At 48.9% G+C, this 27,230-nt stretch overlaps 1 protein-coding gene across 1 annotated transcript in view; it reads right to left on the bottom strand.

The window, feature by feature from the left end:
• Positions 1-21,674, bottom strand: part of Ephb1 (EPH receptor B1) — a 337,284-nt gene extending 315,610 nt beyond the window's left edge. The window contains exons 1-3 of the mRNA XM_070005466.1: positions 21,651-21,674; positions 16,067-16,162; positions 13,364-13,475 (exon numbers count right to left, since the gene is read on the bottom strand). The gene's annotated coding sequence lies outside the window, so the exon portion shown is untranslated. The remainder of the gene's footprint in view (positions 1-13,363; positions 13,476-16,066; positions 16,163-21,650) is intronic.
• Between the last annotated feature and the right edge of the window lie 5,556 nt (positions 21,675-27,230).

Genomic DNA, 27,230 nt, shown 5'->3' with positions numbered 1-27,230 from the left:
TGGTTGAGGGGGAAGATGGATGGATGGATGGATGGTTGACGGGGGATGGACTGATGTTTGGGGGTTGATAGATGGATAGATAGATAGATAGATAGATAGATAGATAGATAGATAGATAGATGATGGATGGTTGAGGGGGAATGGATTTTGGAGGGTGGATGGATAGATGGATATTTGGGGTGGTAGATGGATGGATGGATGGATGGATGGATGGATGTTTGGGGGGAGGAAGGATGGATGATGGATGGATGGCTAAGGGGGAAAGGATGGATGTTTGTGGGTGGGTGGATGGATGGATGGATGGGTGGATGATTTGGAGGGGTGGATGGATATTTGTGGTTGGGTGGATGGATGGACTGATGGATTGATAAACAGATGCTAGAGGGGGAATGGATGGATGTTTGGGGGGTGGATGGACAAACTGATGGATGGATGCATGAATACATGGATGAGGGGAAGGATGGATAGATTGACGGATGGATGGATGGATGGATGAATTTCTAACTTTCCCCTCTGTTCACTACATTGGCCTCTTGGGAGGCTAACCAAATGCGCTCCTGTGTGAAATCCTCCTGTTGATACCCCTGGCCTAAGTCCACGAGTCAGTCCAGTTCCATCCCACACCACCTTCCCCTGGACAGCTACATGACCGCCCACCTTCCATCCCCTCTCTAATCCCTCAGGACTCCTCTGCCAACCTAGTCTTTCTCAAGCCAAGTTGACCTCCCTTCACCTCCCTGCTCTCTGCCGGAGACAGAACATCCATTATGGACCCTGGAATCCATCTTCTCATTCCAGTTTGTCCTACTCTCCCTCTGGTCCGGGGAGGTGGGGGGGGGGGGAGGGCCTGGCCTCTCATCCTCAAACCCATACCTATACTTAGCATGTGGGGAAGGGATGACCACAAGTAAGTGGTCAGTGGCTTAGCAGGTGGTGCGAAGGTAAAGCAGCTAACGGATGACAGATAAAAGTAACACATGGTGGAAATCTCTCCTTAACTGAGTGCCTCCGTGTGTGGGCGCCATGTTGGATGTTTACTTGCCAAACCAAGATGGGTTGGATCGCATGGGTGGAAATCTCTCCTTAACTGAGTGCCTCCGTGTGTGGGCGCCATGTTGGATGTTTACTTGCCAAACCAAGATGGGTTGGATCGCATTTCCTGCTCTCTATTCCCACCCAAAATTCCCACCTCACCCCAGGAAGCTTTTCTCTGCTGCCTCCCTCCTGGCTCCTGTCAATGACCTCCACGGTTGTGTCTCCAGTGTGGGTGTGGAACGGCTGAAGACAACACTGACTGGTACCCAGTTGCAAAGCATCGTGCCCAGTGGGACCCGGGGAGTCTGTCGAGTGCAGGGATCCAAAGGGAACCCTACGATCATCTTCCAACGTGGGTCAGGATCACCAGCTGAAGTCTCCAAGAAACACACAGATCTCTGGGGCCTTACCCTCCCAGAGTTTTTCAACGGAAAGGGGATCAGGAAGTGTTCAGAGACTGGAAGAGGACTGGAGGAGAGGGTTAGATAGGGGAGGAGCTAGAGGAGCTTCCTAACATCAGAAGGATGTTAGGAAGACAGCATTGACAGCTTTGGATCATGCTGATGGACTCTGGTAAAAAAAAAAAAAAAGAGCAGAGCCTGGGCGCCGGTGGCTCACGCCTGTCATCCTAGCTACTCAGGAGGCTGAGATCTGAGGATCACGGTTCAAGGCCGGCCTGGGGCAGGAGCATCCATGAGACTCTGATCTCCAGTGAACTGCCAGAAAACCAGACATGGTGCTGTGGCTCAAGTGGTAGAGCGCTCTCCTTGAGTTGAAGAGCTCAGGGACAGCGCCCAGGCTGTGAGTTCAAGCCCCACGACTGACCAAAAGGAAAAAAACAAAAAACAAGAGAACAGAATCCATTTCAAGCTGGCTGCTTGTTGCCCTAATAACTCCAGAGATGGACTTTTTCCTGAGCAAGTTCAATACGAATTTTGGGGTACACCAGGTGAGCCTTCTAGTCCCCAGCTGAGGATAGCTTGTAGATATCTCAGAAGAATCCTTGGTCTGGAATTCCAGGCATGGGGGCCTATTTTTTCCCCACTTTATACCACCTCTTTGGAGTTGTTTCTTTTTTTTTTTTTTTTCCTCCCTGATGTCAAATGCTCACTTGTTTCCTTGATTAATCACTGGGCTATTTGATATCCCTAACTCACTCCTTCTCGGTGACAGATGTTCACTACCAAGACAGGCAGCTGAGCCCTGGCTCTCAGGATGCCCCCCGGGGATGGCTGAGCCCTTTGGGCTAACCCTCAGAAGCCCTTCTGACTGGAAGAGGTTTGAGAGGCAATCAACCACCTCACTCCCCACGGTTCAGGCTTCTGTGTCGACAGACTTGGGAAGCATTCTCCCACAAAGCCAAGTGCAAAACTTCCTTTCGTAATCCAAATTCACTCTATAAATCTGCCCCGTTAGAAAGTTCCTGCTCCTGTCTAACCTCGGTCTTTCTCTCTCTCTTCTTAAAAAAACAATAAAAAAATGTATTCCTTTCCCTCATCCTCCTTATTATAGAGAGAAGGACAAATTATAATCATGCACCTGGCGTGTGAGAAGATCCGAGCTTATTTCGTCTTTTCCTTCTTGAATACGGGCCTGCTGCATAGATGAGATTTTTTTTTTTACACATCCCATCATGCAGACTAATTTAATTAGATTATCAAGCTGTAAGACACGTTTCCATCAATTCCTTATCAAGAAGCAGGTGGGCCTTTTAAGATTCATTTAAAACACTTTCAAGTGGCTAAGAGACAAATAACTTTAAAAAAAAAAAAAACAACCTTCCTCTTCCTCTCTGTCTTTAGTTCTCTCTCCCTCTCCTCCCTCCCTCCCTCCTCCCCTCCTTCCTCTCTCTCCCCCTCCTCTCTGTATTTATTACAACAATTCTGTGCCATTTCCCTGCAAATTGTGGGAACCCCAGGATACCTAGAAGACAGAGAAATGCAATGCATTGTGGACCTTTCCCTCCAAATTGGCCCCTGGGTAGAAGCTTCCAACAAGCTCCTCCTCGTTTCTGGAGTGAACACCTCAGCCAGTACAGAGCAATCCTAAGACTTAGTGCAACAAGGTGAACAACCCTTCCTCCTTCCCCCTGGACAGACAACATAATTGCCCGGATGGAGAACTGACAACTCTTACAAAGCAGACAAAGTTCGATAGAGGAAAATAAAAAAAAAAACCTATCCACACAAGTAGGTCGAGTGCTCATGTTTAAAAAGAAATCTGCTTTAAAGAAATCGCCAGGAGGGAATATCGTAATAATGCCTCCTTTATCAACACCTAATGCACACACACACACACCCAGGATCTCTCCCAAGTTAGAAAATGGGGTAAAGTAAGCCACTCCCAACAGCGCGTTCGCATGTACAATAAATAAAGAGCTTCTGCAAACCAATAAGAAACGGATGCTTGCAAATGTTCCAAGTACGCACTTGGAGACACAGCTCTTAAACATGAACGATGCAGACAACAGCACGGCCGATCCCTGGGCTGAGAGGCCATGCAAATCCCTGAGGCGTTCTGCATTTTTTTTTTAAGTTGCCTAGAGAAGAACAGATATTGTACAGTACCACTTGGATGAAGTATCTAGCGTTGGCAAGTTCACAGACACAGAAGTAGATGCAAGGTTCCCAGGGAATGGAAGGAAGTGGGAACAGAGAGTTATTGCTTAATGAGCAGAGATTCTGTTTAGGGTGATGGAAAAGGGCTTTCCGGAAGGAAAACAGTGGTTCTGGCTGCAAGATACTGTGAACATAATTAATGTCAATGAATCTCATACTTAAAATAATTAAGATGGAAAATTTTTATTACATATGTTTGGCCACGATTTAAAAAAAAAAGAAAAACACTCAATATTTACTAGCCAAACTATGGGAACAACCCGGATGCCCTAGAACGGATGAATGGACACAGGAAATATACCCAAGCCGGTGTCAAGTGTCTCAGGCCTAGAGCCCTAGATACTTGGGAAGCTGTGGTCTAGAGGCCCATAGTTCCAAGTAAGCCAGAGAAAGAAAAAGTCCCCGAGACTCCATCTCCAAAATGACCATCTGGACGTGCGGCTCAAGTGTGGGAAGGCACTAGCCAAGCCAAGTGTGTGGCCCCGAGGTCCAATGCTGATACTGACAAAAGCTCAGAGACAGCAGCACTGAGACCCTGAATTCAAGCCAGAATCTCACACTCACTCACACACACACACACACACACACACACACACACACACACACAGAACAACAGATTCAAACAGATATTTCGGATCACGTGAAATATGGATATCAGAACTCTCTGAAAAGATGAACATCCTTATTTGACGCATGAAAAAAACAATACCAAGACAATCCTTTTCACCTACCAATAGGTGAAGAAGGGATCTGGTGGGTAGCAGAAACATAGCACGCGGTGGCTGTCAGAAAACGCCGATGGATGTGTTGATCGGTCCTGTCTTTTGGACAGCAGAAGGGCACCGCTCAGCGACTGTGCATCTAACTCGTGCATCCTCCTGTCTTAATTAGAGGGAGCCTAGCTCACCGCCGTGAAGGGACTAATAATAAAATGCCTTCAAGGTAACGGGCTTTGTGGTCCTCTCCTCTCTGGAACTCCCTGGTTGCCAGTCTGCCTTTGCAGTGTGACTCTGATTCTCCACGGCCCTCGCCTCCAAGTTCTTCTCCTGCAAAGTGCAAGGTGGGCCAAGTTGCTTTCTGGGAGAAAGCACCACCAATGATGGAAGACAGTTCCGCTTCCTCTGGGGGGTGGAGGGGGCTGGACGTATATTTTTTTTTTTTGTCCTGTGTTATCGCCACAGACAACTTGCTGTTTTAAAAAGCAGAGAGAGACAGAGACAGAAGAAGCTACCTTTTTCTATTTTTATCTGTCGTGTGTGTGTGTGTGTGTGTGTGTGTGTGTGCTCTGTGTGTGTGTGTGCTCTGTGTGTGTGTGTGCTCTGTGTGTGTGTGTGTGTGTGTGAACTCTGGGCCTGGGCGTTGTCCCTGAGCTCTTCAGCTCAAGGCGAGCACTCTACCACTTGAGCCACAGCACCACTTCCGGTTTTCTGAGTGGTTCATGGGAGATAAGAGTCCTGCCCAGGCTGGCTTTGAACCTCGATCCTCAGAACTCAGCCTCCTGAGTCGCTAGGATGACAGGTGTGAGCCACCGGTGCCTGGCTGTTGTTGTTTTTGAGACAGTGTCTTGCTCCAAGCTAGGCTGGCCTTGGAATTTACTTCATAGCCACCACTACTCTCAAAAATCACGACCCTCCTTCTGCTTCCCAAGGGCTGGGATTATAGGCATGGACCATGATGCCTGGCAAAAGAAACTATTTGTGAACATCAAATTCAAACTATCCAACTCAACAGGCCATACGACTATCTTAACCACAATTAAAATGAGGATGAGACACAACCCACCCAATTCACTGGAAAAGGCTTCTCTGGGGCTGGGACCGGAGCTCACTGGCCGAACACAAAGGAAAGAAAGGCTGCAGTGCCGTGATAGCTAATCTTGATCGGCACCATGTTAAGAGGTGAGGAAAGCACACCTCTCTGTCCAAGAGGAAGTTTCCAGAAGGGAAGAAATGAAGTCGAGAGACCCAGGCCCACACCCTGCAAACGTGGACGGCCCCATCCCACGGGGCTGTGGTGTGGCAAAAAGGGGGAAGAACAGGGCCACGCGTGCTGGTGCATGCAGATCTCCTGACCGCTCAGAAACGAGGAGCCATCCCATGCTCCATCCCATGTTCTGTCTCATTCTGAGCCCAAAAGCAGCAGACGCCAGGACTAGCGACTCGGAAACTCTGAGACGGTGAGCCGACATGAGCACAGCCCTTTCCCGTTTGGGAATTTTTATCAACGCGACCAAAGTCCGGCTCTCACCAGGGCCCTTGGTGTGTCAGAAATACGAGCCGTGGCGGTCTCGAATTCACCACCACGTCCCTTACCTTTATAAAAGACCGTCCTAAGTGTATTTTAGGAGCTACAACGCTGACCGTTTTCCATATATTTTCATTAAGCAGATTCCCTGGGTGTTAAACTAATTTTTTTTTTAAGTGAGCCAATTGGACAAGCCTAGTAATTAAAGGCAGAAGGCCTTGTTCTACCCATCTGAGAAATGAAATGAGTAGAGATTGGACTGGAACACTCAGGTAGCGGGCATCTGAGAGGTACAACTGTGATCACTTTCTTCACGGGGGGCCTATGTGTGGCTTGATCAAGGAGAAATAGTACAGGTAATTCATCTCACTTTTCACAGGGAGTCCCAGGTATGAAATGCGAATCATTAAAACAAGAAATACAGTCCAGATCAAAATACGGTTAGGTGATCACACGGCTAATTGGAGCGCGAGAAGCCAGGGGGAGATATTATTACTGGCAAAAATCCACAAGTGCTCTTCAAAGAGGTCAACGGGAAACGCGTGCCTCTTTTTCTTTTTCTTTTCACACCTTCTCTGAGGGTTCAGCGGCGTACGAGGAAAAAGTGTGCTGCCGAAGTTGTGCCTGTCACATCTTTAACTTTTCAACGCTTCCTCGCGGAACGCTGGGAGGAGGAAGAGTTGGCTCTTTCTAGTAATTAATAGATGAGCCACACATTAGCTACACTGGCTCTGGGGTTGTGGGGGGGAGCGGACTCTCACTCCCCCAAATAGCTTCAGCCTCGGTGTCACCCCAGTTGCTCGTTCACCCCCAGTTCCCGCTGGGATCATGAATGGCTTCGGGGGCAATGCAAACGCTTGCCTGAGACTTGTTCTCTTACACCCTGGTCAAGGGGTGGTTGGAAGCTACCAGCCATCCTCCACACTGCCCACCCCAGCCTCAAGTCCCCGGGATGAAAACCTCCCTGGCTTCCGTGAATTGGAAATTCACATCTTTTCCCCGGGGGGCATTTCTGTACAAGAAAGTGGAGGAGGTGGAGAAGGAGGTGGAGGTTGAGGAGGAGGAAGAAAAGGAGGAGGAAGAAGAGGAGAAGGAGGAGGAGGAGGAAGAAGAAGAGGAGGAGGAAGTGGAGGAGGAGGAAGAGAAGGAGGTAGAGGAGGAGGAAGAGGAGGAGCAGGAGGAAGAGCAGGAAGGGGAGGAGGGGGAAGGGGAGGAGGAAGAGGAAGAGGAGGAACAGGAAGAAGAGGTGGAGGAAGAGGAGGAGGAAGAGGAAGTGCAGGAGGAAGAGCAGGAAGGGGAGGAGGAGGAAGGGGAGGAGGAAGAGAAAGTAGAAATGCATGAAGCTCTGGCTGGCTTCTGTCTCCCCAACCCCAAAACACCTGGCCCCCCTACAAGGTGTCCACGGGCCAATTGTCTCCCTTGCAGCCATTAGAGTCTCCCATTATGGCTGGCTAACAGAAATCAATCTTCTTAATGCTGCCTGGAACCGAGAGGGATGCCGGCCAAGTCTGGCGAGAGGATCCAGGGCCGCAATCAACGGCATTGGGTGTCTGGTATGGGGGAGTCAGATTTCTCCCCTCCACCTCCTCTCCTGGCACCCGAACGGGACGATGCCCACGGTGACTCTGGAGGGCAGGGCGATGGGGATGGGAGTGGGGGGGGGGCCTGGCTGGGGCACCTTTGCTCGGTGCACCCCAACCCGAGACTCCGTTAACCCTGTCCGCCCTGGAAGACTGAATCCAACCTCCAGCGCGAAGATAACCTGCCGTTTGACTACACCCGCGTGTTCACAGCTAACCTCTCGTCCGGCCATCCAGAACGCATACGGGTTTGAAGGATCTCCTCTAAGGGTGACCCCGGGTAATTCTCAAGAGTCAATAACCAACTGTCGTCATCGTTGTCTCCTGATCTAGTTAGTGCTTTCTGAAGGTAGAGTTGGGCATGGGTTTACTGTTTCTAGTCCTTCGCCCGGGTCTGTCTGCCTCCCTCCTCCAGCCCAGAGAGGGGAGGAGCACCTTTGGGAGACGGTTGCTAAGGGGAAGCAGAAGAGAAAAAGGATTTGGTGTAGAAATCCTACCATTGTGTTCCGAGTTGGCGTCAACGCCAGCTGTAACTTTGAAAGACTCGGCAGCTAATTAGTACGCGTGTTTGTGATTAAGGCACAACAGATACAAAGGGAGAACTTGGGAGTGGTCCTGATGGTGTTGTTACTTAATTCGTTTTTTCCTTTGCCACTCTATGAGAATAAAAGAGGTGCTGGAGAAATGAGACCCAATTACACTGCCCTCCTCACTACATACCTTTAACTAGTGATACTGGTTGGAGAGAGAGAGAGAGAGAGAGAGAGAGAGATGTGGTTTGAATGGTACTTGATGACATATTAGCCTAATGTCTCTAAAACACAAGGGGAAGGGAGGTATGAAATCAGAGACTCCAGATAAGAAATACCACTAAATCTTGCAAATAAAACCGACTTAGTAGACGAGATACGGAAAGGGGAAGAATTGAACTGTCCCCATGTGTTTGCCTGTCTTTAATTTTATTTTTTTACTTGAACTAGTGGAGTGCCATTTATACAATCTTCTAGCTAATCCCAGTTGATGTCTAAACTACAGGGAGATGTATTTTCCTTGGTTCTGGAAATACCGTGGCTGTGTTAGATACAGTGATATCCGTACCCTTTGTCCGGATGGGTTGCAGCCTAATTACCTGGGAATTCTATCAAAACGCAGCTCTCGATGCCCTACCTTTGAGCTGGCGAGTGGATCCACATGGGGCCCGGTGGAACAAATTGTCACCATACTTCCCAGAGATGTCAGTGGAATGCCACTATCCATTGTCTCTCTGTTATCCACAGGGGGGAGAGAAGCCTGGTTGTTTGGACTGCAAAAATCAAGGGTCCATCATAATTCTCCAAAGGAGGATTTAAAAAAAAAAAAAAAAAAAAGGAGCCTGGATGTATTAACTCTGCACACCAATAAATTACCAGGGAGAGAGGAGTTGCGAGGCCTGTGGAGTTCCACGGGCCTGTGCTAACCAACATCTCAGATACATTTTACATCGCGTGGGCTGGGGCTCCAGGCATAGGACGTAAGAGGGGAGAGAAAGAGCGATTGTGAATAGACCCTTGTCTGACTCCTGTTCTTCAATCTTTGACCCCCTTGGAGGACACATCAATAGGCCAAGATTCTAGAGGTCCCGGGACCGGGTGAGAGGCCCAAGGCTTTGGGGGTGAAGAGCAAACCCAGCTTGAAATTGAGGACTCGTCTCTGAAATCCCATCAGGAAGTATTTACTTGCTTCTAAACAAGGAAAAAGGAAAACTCATGCAGCTACTTGGCACTGAGGCAGACTAGAAAGAGAAGGGGAAACTTGCTTATTAAACCCGGACGAGCTACGGTCTGCGGTTCTACCCTATGCTTCTAAATTGCCTGTGTCTGACAGCTTGCTCGCAGATATTTCTCACATGCCAATAAAATATATTCTACCCAGTAAGTGACGGTCACCCCGAGAGACCCTCGTGACCCAAACGAACACAAATGGAAGGCGTCAATTTCCAGTCCTCATGACTCTTGCCTTCCGCTGTATGAGGTAGGATCCTACAAGAACGGAACAATACGTGCTGGAGAGATGCCACTAAAAGCCAAGTTTGCATCATGGGGCACTGGCTCAAGATCTAGGCCTACGCAAAACCAGCACTTCTTCTAAACCTGGCTGAAAGTCACAAACAGGGAGACACCCCCCCCACACACACACAATCACACACACACACCACACCAGCCTGTAAGATCTCAGGTATCAAGTGGAAGATTCAAAAGAAATATTGGCCTAGAATAGCATATATTGCATTGAAAATAATTATTTCTCAGTCAGGTACTGGTGGCTCACACCTGTCATCCTAGCTACTCAGGAGGCTGAGATCTGAGGATCACGGTTCAAAGCCAGACTGCACAAGGAATATCTGTGAGACTCTTATGTCCAATGAACCACCAGAAAACCAGAAGTGGCGCTGTGGCTCAAGTGGTAGAGTGCTTGCCTTGCGCTGAAGAGCTGAAGGACAGCGCCCAGGCCCAGAGTTCAAGCCCCATGGCCCACCCAAAAAAAAAAAAAGAAAAGAAAAGAAAAATAAAGACTATTTCTCTGACACACAGATGTAAATGCTTCTGCAATACATAAACTCTGTGAATCTGGACAAGCTACTCAGCCCTTCCGATGACCAAGGATATCACAAAGCAACAACAAAAATGCCTACCAGGCAAGATTGCTTGGAGGATTAAACAAAATAGCATAATTGTTTCTTTTTTTCCATCACTGATACCTAATAAATCATACAGGTATTCATCTTTTCATACCTCCTAGATAATATTATCCTTTGTCTCTGGGGATTCGATTTCAAAACAGGAAGGCGGCATTACACAACCTAATAGACGAGCCATGTTTTTTTTTTTTTTTTTTTTTTTTTTTTAATGAGCCTTGGAGATTCCTTTAAAAAAAAAAAAATGATGAAACCTCTCCCTTATCTTCCAGTTCGGTTTGGCAAACTGCCGTCTGCCTTCTGCTTTGCAGTGGGGAAAGTTAGCAGGAGCCCAGAAGAATGCATGGTAAGCATTACTGGGAATCTACTTGTTTTCACTACGGCTAGGAACTTTAACCAGTGGTACGTTTTCTTTTGTTCTCTTGTGTGTTTGTGTGTTTGTGTCCCTGCTAAGGTGGCTCGTGGGATCATTTCATTTGCGATCGGCTGAAGATGTTTCCTGCATGAACAAAAGCACCATGCCCTGGACGGCTTTTATCAACGGGAATTCGCTGCCTTGCAGTTCTGGGAACAGGACACCTAAAATGAAGATGTGCGCCAACGGGTCCCTTCTGCGATCTGTTCCCGGCCTCTCCTTAGCTTGGGATGCCATCATTTCCCTGTGAGTTCGTACCGTTTTTCCTTCTCACGGCTGGATTTTATACAATGCCCACCCCCCATGCCCTCCCCTGTCCAATTGGAGCGTGACGTTCCCTTATCATGTTTTAACTTGATTTACCTTCGTAAAGTCTCTTGTCTTCCAACAGGGTCCACACTGTGAGGTACTAGAGAGGGTAGGATTTCATCGTATGAAGAGGGAGAGTCTAATTCCCCAAAAATTCCTCAGTCCCACTCACATGTACTTTTTTTGCCCACTGGGGGATAAGTATGCAATTTTATTTATTTAGTCCCTTGTGGGGCTTGGACTCAGGGCCTGGGTGCTGTCCCTGAGCTCTTTAGCTCAAGGAAAGCTCTCTACCAGTTGAGCCACAGCGCCACTTCTGGTTTTCTAGTGGGAGATCAGAGTCTCGTGGACTTTTCCTGCCCGGGCTGGCTTTGAACCGTGATCCTCAGATCTCAGCCTCCTGAGTAGCTAGAATGACAGGTGTGAGCCACCAGCACCCAGCTAAGTATGCAATTTAAAAAAAGGGGGGGGGGATAAATTCCTTCTCTTGAGACAATATTTGCCCTCAGCAAAGGCTCACCCCGGGACACTGACTAGGAAGGTGCACACACCTTGCCTTTCTCAGACACACCACTATTTTTAGCATCTGAACCTACGGGTGAGGTCTGTCTCCCTCGACGCCGTGACTGTCCGTGTGTCTGTTCGTCTTGCACGTTAGATTCTATAGATAGCTTGGGAATCAATGGCAAGATTTCTTACTGCATCTCCTGCCTAACAAGCTACAAAATCTCCGGGCCGTTCACCCTGGGGATAAGAATTTGCTGGGAAGTTTTGCCTCTGAAGGAAGGAGGAGGAGCAGGTGCAGAGCTAAAGGAAGCACGGTGTGATGGGTAGAATATAGGAGGGGGAAAATCCCCTTGGGGTCCCCTTCCTTTCAGGTTTGGTAGCTGAGAGCATCCGAGAATCCTGTAGCCTCCTGTCTGGGCGACAGAGGGAGAGAAATAAGAGGCTGCCGCCCCGGAGTTCAACACACGGGGAGATGGGTCAGAGACGGAGAGGCGGAGAAAGGTCCATCTTTGCAGACTGGGTTCTGATTCTCCTCAACACTTGTGGGACACACAAGCACCAGAGCCGAGCTGATGGGACCCACACAGACCGCCATGGGATTGTTCCCATGTCCCGTGTGCGGCCAGCTGGGACACAGCAAGCAGTAACGTTCCCTCTGGCTCTTTTGAATCAGATGAGGTTTTCTTGGCTCGAGCTTAAATTGAAGCTGGGGGTGTGGAGAGGGTGGGAACCATTCTTCAGAATCCTCCTCCCAGCGTCATGGTGAGGAAGGCCCGGAACCAAGTCCTGACCACCCTGACTCCCCCCCCCCCTCCGCCCCATCATCCCTATCCAACCCTGACTCTGAACTGCTGCATGTCCAGGCTCCCAGCCTGCTTCAAGTTCACGTTCATGTTTATGATCATCTAACGCTCCAAAGATTTAATTCAGGGACCAAGACAGTCCCCAAACGGCAGAGCTGGGTGGCTGGCCAAAGCAAGCTCACAGGCTCAAGGTGGGCGGGGGGTGGGGGGGTCTTAGCATAGAATAAAAGAGAAGCCAGCAGCCAGGGGAGTTGGCTCCAACTGGACTTTACAACAAAAAGACCCCTCAGACTTCCGAGCAACCAGTAAACTATGACTGAATAAATGCCAACGAACGAGAAAACAACAGATACATAAATGCCAACTCTCTGGAGGACCACAGCCTGAGAGTCAGGCAGAAAGAACAGTGCAGAGGGTAGGCCCTGATTCACCAAGCACAAAAGGGGCCCTTACCACCCTGCACAAGTATCCTCCACACCAGGCCAGGACCCTCAGTGCTGTCCTCCCTACGTCAAACTCTATGTTCCTTTTACGCCAAAATAAATAATTTTTAAAAAGCATGAACAATGCTACCCGCTATCAGAGCCCTTCTGGTCTCCGCTACCTGTGGAGCATAAAGAGGAATAAATGAGCAAGTGATAATGTATTAACACTGAAGAACACACAGTAAGTTCCCTGAAGAGCACATCGAACGGGTTCTGTATATGGTAAGCCTTTCCACTGCCATATTTACTCCTGGCAACAGTAGGCTGGGACCACGCTTTCTGCTCATCTTCCACATAGACATCCAATAGGAACCATATTTACTCCTGGCAACAGTAGGCTGGAACCACACTTTCTGCTCGTCTTTCACACAGACATCCAATAGAAACCATATTTACTCCTGGCAATAGAAGGCAGGGACCACGCTTTCTACTCATCTTCCATATAGACATCCAGTAGGAACCATATTTACTCCTGGCAACAGAAGGTGGGGAACTCGCTTTCCACTCATCTTCCACATAGACATCCAGTAGGAACCATATTTACTCCTGGCAACAGAAGGCGGGGCCCACACTCTCTGTTCATTTAGATATTCCCGTAGATATTCAGTCGGAAACCATATTTACTCCTGGCAAGAGTAGGCTGGGCTGGTGCTTTCTGTTTTCATTCCACATAGATTCCATGGGAGTGCTTACCTTTCAGTGGCTCAGTCTGTTGATTTCATCGTCCTCATCTGATCATGGAGGAGACCCTCTCGGCCGTCCTGGGCATCAGAGCGAAGTCTGGACTGGGAAGTTGCATTGAGATCTGTGATAAAAATAAATTTACATGTCCACAGTTGCCTGGAGAGTACAGGCCCAACCTCCCTTACATTCAATGAATAAATAGGACAGGGTTCTAAAGTGTCCTTGGACCCGGAGTCAGCATCTCTGGAGGGATAATACACACATCAGAATGTTCAGTGATGAAGAAGGGCCTTGGCTTCTCCACCTGGGCCTTGCTCGGGTTTATCCCTGGTGAACTGGGGACAATGCCCAGTTGTTCACCCTGCCACGCCTTCCAGGGTTGTCAGAACCACTTAGGGAGGGGAAGCGGGGAGCAAAAGCTGCAAAAGACGGGGTGTCCCCAGAGTCTAACCGCCGCCACTCTTGTAAGAGTCCCAGTCATGCATCTCGATGCCCGCCTGGCCCCAGCAAAAAAAGAAATCAGAGTCGGGCTTGTCACCTGCACCGTCACAGACTCCTCATCTGAACTTGAATGACTGCAGCCACGCCTCGTGGTATCCACTAGGAAGCCAGGAACCTGGGCCATTTCCAGCTTCTGGCTTCTGACGACATAGCCGTTATTCCTGCCTCCACTTCCCCATGAAGTCTTCCCCTTCACCTCACGAGCTCGCCTCACCTCCCCAAATCCTTGATGTAAGAGCTGAGGGACAGCGCCAGGCCCAGAGTTCAAGCCCCATGACCGGCTAAATAAAAGCTAGCCTCAGACATGAATTAGGCAAGCGGGTAGCCAGGTATTTACTCAATGGAAATTCTTCTGGCTGGAATATACATACTATCCTTTTCCAGAAGGATTCTTGATACCCGTCAGAAGGATGTCACCAGGGAAGATGCTATGCAATAGAAGGTAGTGGGAAAGGAAAAGAGAGACACTTGCCAGGCGTTGGTGACTCACACCTGTCATCCTAGCTACTCAGGAGGCTGAGTTCTGAGGATCGTGGTTCAAAGCCAGCCCTGGGCAAGGAAAGCCCGGGAGACTCTCATCTCCAATGAGCCACCAGAAAACTGGAAGTGGCGCTGTGGCTCAAGTGGTAGAGTGCTCGCCTTGAGCTGAAGAGCTGAGGGACAGCGCTCAGGCCCAGAGTTCAAGCCCCACCACCGACAAAAAAGAAAAAAGAAAAAGAAATTGCTGACACGGGTAGACGTGTGCCCACAGGAGACAATCAGTGGACCTTAGAAGAGAAGAAGCAGCTGCAAAGTCCTAAGAGCTTGCCGCTCTACCCATTTCCCCGGCGACCTTTTCAGGGAGGCCGGTGGGGTCGGAAGGCTGTGGAGAGCTCAGAGGACAGACTTGCGTGGTGTGGTTTCAGAAACCACACGAGCAGGTCCGTACCCAGTGTTCGGTACCCAGTGGCCGTGGATGCGAGCAAGGCTGTGTGGTTCCTCTGGGGAATCTCCTCCTCACCGTGGAGCCGGGCTGAAGGAAGGATGTTGGGGAAAGAGACGCCGTCACAGCTACAGAAGGGGCGACCCTGGAGCAAGGTGAGGAAAGCCTCTTCTAGGCCCTGAGGCCCCAGCCCCAAGCACCTGACACAGGGGAGCGATGGCTCCCACTGGGAAGTCACCACGCGCCTGAGAATGGCTGGGATGTCATTCACAGAGTCGCCACTAGAGGTCAGTGCCGGGAGAGGGTGAGGGTCCAGCTCCACGGACCTCCCAGGCCCAGGGACCAGCAAAGCACTACCAGACAGGCAGGGGAAGGGGCTCTGCTTCTCTTCTGTCCCCTTTCGTACCCCGCTGGGCCCTCCGCAAGCCAGCTCTCAGAGATGACGACGTGGTGTCCCGTCTTTTGCTCTGAGGTTAGGAATTGCTGACCTTGCACCCAGCTGCTCCCATGTATCCTGGTGGAGGGACTCCAGGGCACACAGATTCCCCCTCACACTCCCCTTAGGCTGGCATCCAACCAGGACCCTCAGATCTCAGCCTCCCGAGTAGCTAGGATGACCGGCGTTGAGCCACCAGCGCCTGGCTTTTCCCACGTAAATCCTGAACCTTCTTTCAAGCCCACTCTGGGTCTGCCTCTCCTGCGCCCCACTAGACAGAGAAGGCAGCTGCTGTCCTGCTCCCCAAGAAGGTGTGGACAGAAAGGGAAGGATCTGGAGCCTGTGCCAACAAGCCAAATACGGCCTTACAAAAAGCTCGTTCAGGCTCCATTTGTAGAACACCCGTGTGCATGTAAACACACGTGCTCACGCCGGGCTGGCCTGGTCAGAGGCGAATAGACACAGACAGTGACCCAGCCACATCCTCCCTCCTCCCCACAGTGGGGGACACACACTGAAGAGGGGAGACTGCGGATTTGGAAAGCTCCGAGCTGGAGAGGGTGTTGGGTGAAGGAAGGTTGGAATGGATTGTCCACGTGGGCAAAAATAGAACTGCGCAAACTCCTCAAATTGTAGTAAGGCAGAGAGATGCCAGGAGAGGGACCGGGATACTTGGTATGTATACGTGGGAAGGTCACAATGAAGTCCCCCCTCTTCCTCTAAACTGATGTCTGTGAAGAAAAACCAAAGAGGATAAAATCTCCAGGCTTGGCATCCGTCATCATAAACCCAGACATATGTGCGTGTGCGTGTGTGTGTGTGTGTGTGTGTGTGTGTGTAAATGGCTTCTCACCTGGCAAGTCCTTTGGGTTCAATGATGCGATTTGGTCACATCTACAGGAGAACTGACCGGGCCACTTTCCGCTGCCCTCCAAAGAGGCACTGGCTCCTAAAACAAAATGGCGAGAACGTATCTGCATGGGATTTCCACACCCGAAATCACACAGCCTCCCACTGAGGCACCAGGTGTGCAGACACACCAGCGTGTGGTTTCCTCACAACAGTGCAAAGGACACGAATGTGGACTCTTGAGCCTAGCAGGCTCCGTTTCTAGCCTCGTGTCCACGGGTAAGGAATTCTGCCTCTGAGCCTTCTGTTTCTCCTTTGCCAAGGTGCATGTGTTGCACACACACACACACACACACACACACACACACATGCTTGTGCATGCATATATATGTATGTGTGTGTACAAAATGTGTTTGTAACTGTGGGATTGTTTGCAGGGATTAGCGCAGAGGAAGAGGAAAACTGAATGCCAGAAGGTGAATGACACTGAAATAAATCGCACCTGTGAATGAAGATAGCGAGTTGAAATTCACTAAAGGGGTAACGGGGTGGGGGGAGTATTGGAGGTGGGGGAAGTTAGTGTGAGCTGGGGGGGGTGGGGTCAATGTGATTCAAATAATATACATTTGAATGTGTGAAATATCACAGTGAAACCCCCTCCAACAATGAGCATAAACATTTTTTAAGTGAATGAACAGCAGAGATGTAGGACTATGGGCAAGAGTGGGGGGGGGGGGGTTAAACAGAGAGTGTGATGGAGGGACAGTGAATGGAAGCGTTGAGACCGACCACGGTTCACACTGTACATACAGGGACATGTCAACATAAACCACTTGTACAGCTGTAATCGATGCTCACTTTAAAAAAAAAAAATGTGGCCAGGTGCCGGTGGCTCACGCCTGTCATCCTAGCTACTCAGGAGGCTGAGATCTGAGGTTCAAAGCCGGCCTGGGCAAGAAAAGTCCATTAGACTCTTATCTCCAATAAACCACCAGAAAACCGAAAGTGGCGCTGTGGCTCCAGTGGTGGAGCGCTCACCTTGAGCTGAAGAGCTCAGGGACAGCGTCCAGGCCCAGAGTTCAAGACCCACCACCAAACAAAAAAAAAAGGGGGGGGGGAAACAGTTGTATGTATTAAAACTCCAACCTTTGAGACACATTATGATGATGGATTAATAAAACACCCCCAAGGTTCTAGTCCAAGATCGATCTGTGCCTGGCCATTTGGGATACTGGCTGCTCAGGATGATAGCTCTGAGGGATAGAGAAGAGAAGATCCTGGGGAAGTCAGGCCATGGTAGTTCCTCTGGATGAGACACGGCTTGGCCACTGTGGCTGTCTTTGGGCTAGTGTTCTAGCTCCCCTATCCATGGGCCCTGAGGGTCTGAGTACCAAAGACCTGTGGTGTGGTGGCGGGAGGGGGGGAGGGGGGCAGGTTTCAGAGGAAGGGTTTGGGCCCTTTCCATCTGCAAGGCTCAGTGTCAATGGCAGTCCTCATGCAGGCACTGATCACTGAAGACAATCAGGAGATGGAGCTGGGATCTGATGGCAGAGACAGAGACAGTTTGAAAAGACTATGCACGGACAGACAGCGACCTACAGACAGGCAGATGGACAGACAGAGGGACCATCTCTAAGGAGGGTGGGCCCGGTGAGCTGCCTTGGTGCTGGCAGCCAAAGACAGAGCGAAGAGGACAAGAGATACAGATGTCTGTCTGCAGATGACCTTTGCCTCCTTTACTCCCTGCCCGTGCTCTGCAAAAGCCCAGCCCTCTGAACAGCTGTGATTGTTGCCCAGGATGCTAGCAGGCCCACCCGATCGTGCCTGGGCAGCCGTGGAGCCTGGAATGGGTGGGTGGGTGGGAAGCGGGGTATAGCAGCAGGTCAGGCTGGGGGAGAAGGAAGAAGCAGCCCTTTCAAATGGCTGATTTCCCCAGCATGGCCACAAGCAATGACTCAAAGAGCCCTTCGCTCGTCAGCCCTGAGTCTTAATGGCATTCATGAGACCTCGTGCATTCACCCCTGATGCCCACTGGGCACCCACAGCCGTCTCTGGGTCAGTCCCTGCTGTCTGGGTGCTGGGTCTCCTCAGAGAGCAGCCAGAAACACAAGGCTGATCACGTCGATGAGTGCCTCGTTTGTGGATCACTAGAATGGCCAGGGGAAACCTGGATCCTCATAGAACCTCATCAGTGACCAGAATGAAGATACCTAGGACAGACTCGCAGAGCCGGCGATCCCCGAGCCAAGCCCACGGGGACATGTGACAGGCACTCCAAATCCAACAGCGCACCCCACACTGTGTGCAGCAGGGGGTTCCCACCCTGTACCCCACTGCTCCATTGTCTGAGCTGGAACCCGGGAGATCTCAGCACCTCCTCAACAGCCATAGCGTCTTGGGATCTCCGTCAGGATGAGACAAAAGATACATGAACCCCAGAACTTCCAGCGTTTAGAGTTGAACACAAGCTGGGAAGGTGGCTCGGTGGTAGAGTGCTTGCCTCGCATGCATGAAGCTCTGGGTTTGATTCCTTCCACCTACACAGAAAAAGCTGGTAGTGGTGCTGTGGCTCAAATGGTAGAGTACTAACTTTGAGCATAGACAGGCTCAAGGACCGAGTCCAGGCCCTGAGTTCAAGGCCCAGGACTGGCAAAACAAAAAAGAGAAACAGAGAGTTGAACATCTAATCAACCTGTAACCTGGCAGTTCTAAGTCATAGGCATATACCAACCCTCTCACCTCCCACCAAAAAAAAAAAAAAAAAAAAAAACAATAAGGAGTCAAACAAGTCTCTGTACACAAATCCCCACAGCAGCACTATTCATAATAACTCAAAGGTGGGGGGGGGAAAGAGGAACCCAAATCCATTGATGGACACATGAAAGACAGTACATACATACAATGGAATGTTATCTAGCAAACAAAAAAAAAAAATACAACTTGTGCCTTGAGATAATGATGCTATGGGAAAGGAACCAGACCCAAATAAAAGTCAGATGCAGTATGAATCCATTTACAGTAAGCCTATTTCTTTTTTTGTTCCAGCCCTGTGACTTGAACTCAGGGCCTGGGCACTGTCCCTGGAGCTTTTTATTTTTGTTCAAGGCTAGCACTCTACCATTTGAGCCATAGCACCAGTTCTGGTTTTTTTTTTTTCTATATACATGGTACTGAGGAATTGAACCCAGGGCTTCATGAGTGCTAGGCAAGCGTTCTACCACTGAGCCACCTTCCCAGCCTGGTAAGCCTATTCCTTTCCCCAGGCCCCTTCCTGGCTTAGCTGTCCCCTTGGACCTCCACGGGAACGCTCCTACAGGGAGTGGGACATTTATTAGGCGGGGAGGGGAGGGACTCTATCCAAAACAGCAGTGGGTCGGAGAGTACGTGGCCAGAGGCCCCTTTCCATCCAACTAGTTGGCCTCCTTCCATCCCTAGTCTGGGCCTAGCTCAAACCACATCTTCCTGAGAGAAACCTGAATTGCTGGTGCTGGCTGGGAGGTGGGTCCGGTGGATACCAATGGTCATCCAGCCACCCCAGAGTTCTGTAGGATGTAGGGCCTAGGCAGAGCAAGGGGAAACTGTGAAGCGCCGTTCTGTGGAGAGTCCTTTCTTACCAACGCCCCCAGGGTCTGGAAGCAAGGACACAGGAGACAGGGGTGTATCACAGGGTGCCTGAACCCATTAGTGTCTTGGGCCCCCAGCTTCAAAGCCACAAGCACTAGATGCTCTGGTCTGTCTGTCTTTCTCTCTGCCATCCCTTTGTCTTCCCATTCCCCGCCCCCCCACTACAACATCATCTCTATAATGAGAAGATTCTCTGCTCACTTCTCACTTCATATTATCATCTCATGCTTTCCTTATTGTCTTCTCCCTTTTCTTGGAATGATTCCTGTTCCCTTCTGCCTTGGGAGGAGGAAGATGAAAAAGGCCCAAAGAAATGGGCAGTGTGTGTGTGGGGGGGGGGCTAGGTATCCATTTCTACAGCTCCTCCTTACCCTGAGACCCTGAGATACTGATGGGACTTTTATCTTTGCCCCCAAACCACAGAAGTTTCCTTCCTTCAAAACAGGCCTGCTCTTCCCTGGCTTATAGCCTTTATACCCTTTCCCATGAATCACTGCAACCGCCACCATTTCTTTTTTTGGCGAGGAGGGGGGGGGGTTGTGGGGCCTGAACTCTGGGCCTGGGCACTGTCCCTCAGCTCTTCAGCTCAAGGCTAGCGCTCTACCACTTGAGCCACAGCGCCACTTCCGGCTGAGGAATCAAACCCAGGGCCTCAGGCATGCAAGGCAAGCGCTCTACCACTGAGCCACCTTCCCAGCCCCCAACAGCCACCATTTCTAGCTCAGCTAGTCCCTCTCCAATCCATCCAGCAAACACCCCCTCCCCCACTTCCTTTGCCTGCCTCAGTGGCTCTCAGAAGGTGGCCCCTTGGACCACGAGATCAGCACTGCCCAGCAACTGCATAATAATGAAATGTTCAGAAGCTGGCCCAGACCTACTGATTCAGAAGCCGAGGGTACACGTGTGTGTGTGTGTGTGTGTGTTAAAAAAAACTTTCCCAGTCATTCCGCTGCTTGGAAAAGTTAAGAAGCACTGACCTACTTAAAGGCCCTGGACAGTTCCCGCTGCCTGGCTCAGATTCGTCAGCACAGCATGCAAACCTCTGGGGCTCCGGCCCCACCTTCTGAACTCCTGCTCCTTCTCCCCATCTCCTCCATCGCCCCCATCCTTCCCAATACACCTTGATTCCACTCCGTCTACCTGCTAACTATAGGGTTATTTCCAGCCTCTGTGGTAAGCACACCCACACCTGGAGGCCCTTCTCTCCTCCCCCACAGAGTGTCCCGGGTGTCCTTCTCCCCCTGACCAACCTCCATCTCTGTCACCATCCTGTCAAGGTTAATGCCACATGTACACCCCCTGAGAACCCCAGCACCCTGTACATAGGTGGTACCTGATTTACAGCCACGAATTGTACTCTGTCCCCTTGGTCATCACAAGATCTGTGTGCAATATACAGGTGTGGTTATTTGATTTTTACCACCACGTTTACTGGTATGTAGTCCCTGGGGGGGGGGGGGAAGGGGAGGTCGCACCAAAAGCTCGCCACAGCTCTCCCGGATCAATGCTCCTGGTGGCACAGTTCTTGGATAGCATCCGAGTTTGTAGAACAAGCAGTGGAGTTAGAGCCCAGTGTTTGAACCCTACCTCTGCTACTTCCTAGCTCTGTCTTCTCAGGGAAAGTGGCAAGACTCAGTTTACTCATCTGGACGGTAGAATTTTAGAACAAAGCTCTCTCGTGAGTTACCTAGCCAGCTTAATCGGGGCTCCCTCAGACATGGAGCCTGAGACAGGGCCTTGGGTGTAAGTAATTTACCTAAGTGACCCTAGAGACTAGATGGAAGAGCAAGACATAGAGAAGGAAATGGCCGTGTAACAATGGGAACGGGGTGGGGAGCTCCAGCCTGGAGTACCTCTGCACTGACCCGTGGTAGAACTGGTCCACGGGACAGGAAGGGGCAGGTCAGTCAGCACGGCTCCCGTGGAACTGTGGTCCACAGGACAGGAAGGGGCGGGCCACTCACCACGGCTCCCATGGAACAGCAGTCCATGAAACAGGAAGCAGTCGGTCAGTCACCACTGACCGCTCCCACGGGACTGGTCCATGAGACAGGAAGGGGCGGGTCAGTCACCACAGCTCCCATGGAACTGGGGTCCACAGGACAGGAAGGGGCGGGTCAGTCACCACAGCTCCCATGGAACTGGGGTCCACAGGACAGGAAGGGGCGGGTCAGTCACCACAGCTCCCATGGAACTGTGGTCCACAGGACAGGAAGGGAAGGTCAGTCACCACAGCTCTCACAGAACTGCGGTCCACAGAACAGGAAGGGGCGGGTCAGCCACCATGACTCCCATGGAACTGTGGTCCACAGGAAAGGAAGAGGCAGGCCACTCACCACGGCTCCCATGGAACAGCAGTCCATGAAACAGGAAGCAGTCGGTCAGTCACCACCGACCGCTCCCACAGGACTGGTCCATGAGACAGGAAGGGGCGGGTCAGTCACCACAGCTCCCATGGAACTGGGGTCCACAGGACAGGAAGGGGCGGGTCACTCACCACAGCTCCCATTCCCATTGGTTAAGGACTGACACGGCCATCAACTCCTCAAACTACCACCAGCTCCAGTCCACACCTGGAGCAGCGCTTGTTTGCCAAGCGCGTGTGTGTACGTGAGTTTCTGACCCTCCGGGGAAGGCCCCAGGCAAGAGGCAGAGAGCTGCAAGATGCATGCATGCGCAGTGAGACCGTGAGAGGTCACCAGGCCTCTCCACGGCAGCTGCAAGAGAAAACAGACAGGTGGAGGGGGCACACAGAAGTGGAGAGGCTGAATTAGAACGAACCATATTTTGCATGGTTTACGAAGAAACGGAAGGACCTGGGAAACACAATGGCGCATGAAGCGGACTAGGTCAGGCCCAGAAAGACAAAGGTTACCAGTGTTCTCTCACACACGGAAGCTAGAGTAAGTCTATAAGTACATTAACTACTTGGGGGTGGTATTTACTGGAAATAAAGTCAACTCAGGGGAGAACTCAAAACGGTGTAATTCTTCAGAAAGGCTGAATCAAAGGTCAATTACATAAATGCCAGGAAACTTGGAAGCGCTGGGCTAGGGAAGAGGGGAGGGAGGGTAGATGAATGAAGAGGAGAGGATGGGGGAAGAGAATAGTCAAGTCCAATGTATGGAAAAGGGAGGGAAGGGGTGGGCTGGGACGGATGGATGAGCACATTGAAAGGGGCGACGCTGATCAAGACGCATTGTATTCATAAACTGCTCTGTTACGTGGCGAGTCCTTCATACAACTGCCTACAGATAATAAACCTGTTTTTATTTTTAAAAGGAGAGGGACTGAAACGCTTGCCGTAGTCTATGAGATGCACTTGCTAGACCACTCTCATTAACCCTAATGTGACCCTGTTTCTCTGAATCAAGATTTCCCCTTTACTCCATACGACAAGGGTTACTGGGAGGGCGGATTCTGCCTTGCTTATTTCTGTATCCCCAGTCTCCCTCTTCCCCCCAAAAAGGAGAACTGGACACAGGGGGCATTCTCAGATATATTTCCCCCCCTCAACTCAAGGGGTAGCAGAGGCCAGGGGTCAATTTATGAGCTGAACCTGAAGCTGCTATTCAAGTTTTCTATGATTATGGCCTATTGTCCCCCTGCTTCCTAAGAGAGGAAAGGCACATGCAATCTTGCGCGCGCACACACACACACACACACACACACACACACACACACATCTCCTGCCATACCCCACCCAGCGCCCACCTTCATGGCCAACTCTGGGTTTGTCAACACCCACCTTAGTTACTGAATTACTCAGTGGATTCTGGTGGTGGTGGTTGAGTTGCTGTTATTTATAAAGTCCTGTATTGCTTCTTCAATGCCGGCTCCCACCACAGCCTGGATCCTGTGTGTACATCCTCCTCATGATTTACTTGGATAACGTGTTTGTGACTTCTGACAAAACAGGGGTATCAGTTGGGTGCACACAGTTTCCTCTTTGACATCTGGATCTTCTAAATTGCTGTGTCTGGAGATGCAGCTGTAATGATGTGAATAACTCTTGTCATTGCATTCCAAGGCTCAGGGTTTTTTTTTTCCTGTTCATAGACACATTCCCTATTATAAATCATGGGATTCTCCACATTTCTAGTCTCCTGGTATGCAATGCCTAAGCCTGGTACCACTGGCTCACACTCGTTATCTTAGCCGCTCAGGAGTCGAGTGAGATCCAAGGACCAGTGTTCAAAGCCAGCTTGGGCAAAGAAAGTCTTGTGAGACTCTTATCTCCCATTAACTACCAAAAAGCCAGAAGTGGAGTTGTGGAAGATAGATCTCTATCCTTGTGATAGCTCTCTAACCTTGAACAACAACAAAAAAAAGCTAAGGAAGAGTGTGAGACCCAGAGTTCAAGTTCAGTACTGGCGTGTGTGTGTGTGCGCACACACACACACGCACACACACACACACTCACCTCAGCATTTTCCCCCCTTATACAAATTCTCTTGACTCTGGACTGTCTCTGTGATCTCTTTTAACCAATACAATATGGCAGCCATGAGTAAGAGCCAGAAATGAGTCTAAAAAAAAAAAAAAAAATCTCAAGAAAGCCTGCCAGCTTCTGGTTTGTGCTGTTGAAGTGTCTGTCTTGTCCGTGTATCAGATGAAGCCTGGGTAAAGTGCTGGAGGGACGTCAGGGAGAGGCCATGGGGAAGAGTCACATGGAGGAGGAGCAGCCCTGCGAACAGATGTATCCGGCCAGAACACAACAGAGAACCTAGCTGCATAACCGTGTTGAGTCACGCCAGCTGCCACCCCGTGGCTCCTATGACCCAAGCTCCGATGGCGTGTGGAAGCCATACTGCTCCTCCAGATCCAACAAGCATGGCGTGGGCCTAAGCTGTCCTTACCAGGCTCTGTCCCCATCTTTAAGCCACACAACAGTGAGAAGCAGTCTACTGTTCCAGTGTTTGAAGCTGTTGAGTCTGGGGTAAATGGTTTGGCAATGAGACAATTGAATGGCTGGGCCACTGTCACCTTGACCTCTTGTCCTCGATATTGCCTGACTGATTTCCTCTTTCCTAAGTCGTGTTATTTCTGTCTTTTTACCTTCTTTATTATTAATCGGCTTGTTCTTTTTGGTTTGGGTTTGAAGAAGTTAATCTAGGGTCTGTTTATGAATCATATTAGTTGAATAGGTTGCAAATTATCTTCTCTGGTTTCCAGTTTACTTTGGAATCACGTGGTGGTTTTTTTTTTTTTTTTTTTGCACAACACTAAGATTTTAATTATGAGATAGCCGAGCTCACCAATATTTCCCATGAGATTTTTGTGCTTATTGTGTTTTTGCTTAAGAAATTCTTCCCTACCCCTAAGGCCACAAAAATGTATCTGTAGCTTCTCAGATATTTAGCGTTGTGCTATTTCATTTCTACCTTCAATCCATCTGGAATAGCCTCTGTTTATGTTGACAAGTAGGAATTCAATTTTGGTGTCCCTGTAAAATGACAACTGACCCTGTGTTAGGAATTAAATGGTCTCATATTCTTCTATTGAGAACAATGTCACCTCTGTCATAAGACAAACTTCTATACATCCAATGTGTATGTATAGATATATACATATGTACAACATATTATCTGCTATGTTATACGGCATATGTTATATTCTATTATTTAATGTGTATACATAATATAGTATACATTGCATTATATACATCATATATTATATATCATATATTATATACTACATTGTATAATTGTGTATGTAACATTGTATAATATATACTTCATTATATATGCCACATACATATAACATAATATATACTATATGGTCTATAATACTATAATGTATGTAATGCTTTATATATTATATGTATTACATATACATATATTTTATGTTCATGGCTGTTTAGTGACCAACATTCGTGCTTTCTCAAAAGTGTTTGAGCCATTTCTTGTCCTGTTTGGTGGATAAATGCTCTTCCGTGTGACTTTTGTCCACGGGTTGTGTTTATGTTTATGAGCATCCATGAGCCGTGCACAGGACTCTCATTCTGACATTGCCCATCCAGGCGTACAATGTACCTTGCTCAGACTCACCCCTGCTACTGCTCTCCCTCATCCCTTCCCAAACGAATCTCCACAATCCCCACTATTCCATTTCTACTTGCCATATTTATCCTCTCCATTTGCCCTCTCTGTTCCTACTAGTACCCTCAACCCTGCACAGGACCTTGGTTTATATTCCTGTCATTCTTTATTTGTTTCAATCTATGCTAATTTTTCAAGAGCGTTTCAGCCTGGTATTTCACATCTATGCATATATGGTATGATTTAATCAGATTTCCCCATCCCCTCTACCCCCGGTCATTCAATAGGATTCAGTGAGTCTAATTTTGCCACCCACATCCATTTTTGAATTAGGTTGGCAAATTCCAAAGTAAACCCTATAAACATTTTGATTTATAGACTATGTAGAGAAAATTTATATTTATGATATTGAGTTTTCCTATCCATGAATGAGATATATCGCTCCATTTATTTAGAAATCTTTCAATGTCTTTCAATAAACTTTAATAATTTCTTCAGAAAGGTCACAAGCATTTGTTCTTAGATTTATGCTTTTATACCTTTGCAATCTCGCTGTGTGTTCCTACTACAAATGGTATTTTTTTCAAATTGTAATATTCTGATTATTCACTGATGGTAAGCAGGAATGCATGTAATTTTTTGTACATGGACCTTCTGCTTTGGTAACCATCCATCATAAAGCTCTAATGTTTCTATGCAGATAGTCATGTTAGTTTCAATAATAACTTTCTTTTCTTTATTTACAACTATTATATCTGTCCTTTCTTTTTTCTGTTCTTTCTGTGTGACCCAAAGACTCCTGCAAAATGGTGAGTAAGAATGATGAGTGAGAGTAAATTCTTCTACTCCTAATTTAAAAGGCATTGCTTCTAATATTTCAGCAAACTGTGCAATGCTTTCAGTGGATATTTTGAACATACACATATGTATATGTATATATATATATATGTATATTCTGTGAAACTTCTATAGGCATATAAAAACATACAGTGATGATAATATGCTTCCCCTCATTTATCTATAATCATAGTGAATTTCACAGACACTTTTTAAAATTTGGGGTTTTTATTTTTGTTGGTTTTTTTTTTTAGGAGGGTCAGTTGTAGGGCTTGAGCTCAGGGCCTGGGTGCTGTCCCTGAGCTCTTTTGCTCAAGGTTAGTGCTCTACCACTTTGAGCCCCAGCTCCAGTTCCATCCGGCATTTTGGTGGTTCATTGGAGATAAGAGTCTCACGGACTTTCCTGCCCGGGCTGGCTTCGAACTGCGATCCTCAGATCTCAGCCTCCTCTGTAGCTAGGATGACAGGCGTGAGCCACTGGCACCCAGCCTCACAGACAGTTTTATATATTAAGTCAGTCATGCATTCCTAAGATAAAACCAACGTGTTTGTGTTGTGTCTTTTTTCTTCCTATTAGATTCGGGACTGTAGCAGTTTGCTTGCATTTTGACTTTATTTTTTAGTATGATTGGCTTAAAGTTTTATTTTCTTGTACAATCTTTTATC

This window comes from Dipodomys merriami, unplaced genomic scaffold, assembly GCF_024711535.1.
Source record: "Dipodomys merriami isolate MVZ:Mamm:240054 unplaced genomic scaffold, mDipMer1.0.p SCAF_68, whole genome shotgun sequence".
Taxonomy (NCBI): domain Eukaryota; kingdom Metazoa; phylum Chordata; class Mammalia; order Rodentia; family Heteromyidae; genus Dipodomys; species Dipodomys merriami.
Note: the sequence above shows the minus strand (reverse complement) of the source record. Positions and strands in the feature narration are given on the sequence as shown.